This window comes from Fragaria vesca, linkage group LG2 (assembly GCF_000184155.1).
Source record: "Fragaria vesca subsp. vesca linkage group LG2, FraVesHawaii_1.0, whole genome shotgun sequence".
Classification (NCBI taxonomy): domain Eukaryota; kingdom Viridiplantae; phylum Streptophyta; class Magnoliopsida; order Rosales; family Rosaceae; genus Fragaria; species Fragaria vesca.
The window spans coordinates 19,535,117-19,536,915 of record NC_020492.1 but is presented as its reverse complement, the minus strand read 5'-3'; positions in this window follow the sequence as shown (position 1 = coordinate 19,536,915).

The following is a 1,799-nucleotide window of genomic DNA, read 5'->3' as shown; positions in this document are numbered from 1 at the left end:
TTTGAACTGTCTCCTACCACGGCCATGTCTTGATCGACAAGAACGCAAAAGAGCCACCTGAGTCCGAACTTGATAAAAGAGTTGGGAAACCGGTCGTGCTTTCCCCTCCCACAACCTCAAATTTCTTTCCTTCCAAACCGCCCAAAGAATGACCAGAAGAACAGCAAAACTCTCCTTAGACACACACTCCAAACATAACACCAAGCACTCCATCATAGACATTGGGTGAGAAACAACCTGAAGGACAGCATGAAGCTCAGGAAACATCATCACTAAATCCCGAAAATAACAACAATCACGACACACATGCGGAGTACCCTCCTCCTCCTCATTACAGAAGAAACAACCCTGGTTAATAAAGACATGCTTAGATCTCAACGAAACAACTGTCGGAAGAATATCCGAAATGACCTTCCAGATATGCACCTTAATCTTGCTAGGCACCTGTGAAAACCAAACACTCTTCCACAAAGAAACAGAGACCGAGTCTGTCGAGGAAGAAGGTTGAGCATGGCACAGTTGCCTCGCAAGATCATAAGCAGAGCGTGTGGAAAAACGCCCTTTCAGATCCTAGTGCCACACTAGTTTATCCGGGCCAGCACGCTGACTCAAAGGAATTGTCAGAATCAGATCAACATCCGCCTGCTCAAAATGTTCCCCAACCAAATCAACATTCCACATTCTATCAACAGAAATAAAATCACTAACCAGCATATTACTACTGCTCCTCTGACTTAGAGGTCGAAAGTCCCGAGGTCTAGGGAGCCAAGGATCCTCCCAAGCCCACACCAAACACCCGTCACCAATTTGCCAACGAGTCTCATTAACCAACAAATCCCAGGCCTCAAAAATACCACTCCAACAAGCAGATGGCATGGAAGGGTTAGGAGCAGACCAAAAATCAATATGAGGAAAGTACCTGGCCTTTTACAACCTTCCCAGAAGAGAGTATGGATTTTAACCAACCACCACCCCTGTTTAGCAAGCAACACAAGATTATGAGCATACAGATCACGAAAACCCATACCTCCCTCCTCCTTCGGACGACATAGCCTCTCCCACGACATCCAATGAATCTTTCTATCATCCGCTGTTCCACCCCACCAAAACCTAGCACACATTTGATGGAGGGAATTGCAAAAAGTTTTTGGAAGTAGGAAACAGCTCATCGAGTACGAGGGAAGAGCCTGAGCAACAACTCTAATTAAAATATCCTTCCCGGCACTACTAAGAAGTTTACCTTGCCACCCTTCCAATTTCTTGCTCAACTGCTCTTTGATATACCCAAAGGTGTCAGTCTTGTTACGACCCACGACCGTGGGAAGCCCGAGATACTTCTCATGCTTAGCAACCACCCCCACAGAGAAGACATCCGCTAAGGAGTTCCTGAGATCAACTGCAACTGCCTTACTGAAAACAATATTACTTTTAGAGAAATTAACTTGCTGCCCCAAAGCCGCCTCATAATCCTCTAACACAGACTTCATACACAAGCATTCAGCGAAAGAAGCTCTTCCAAACAACAAACTGTCATCTGCAAATAGAAGATGTGTAATTACCGGAGCCCCATCACAGACACGGATGCCCTGCAGCGCACCCTCCTCCACTCGATTTTCCAACAAAGTAGAGAACACCTCCGCACATAATAAGAATAGATACGGGGACAAAGGATCACCCTGCCGCAGCCCTCTGGAAGGAGTAAGAGAACCACACGGCTTACCATTAATTAGAAAAGAATACCTGACAGTAGACACACATTGCATAATCAAGTCGACCCAGACACCACAGAATCCTAATCG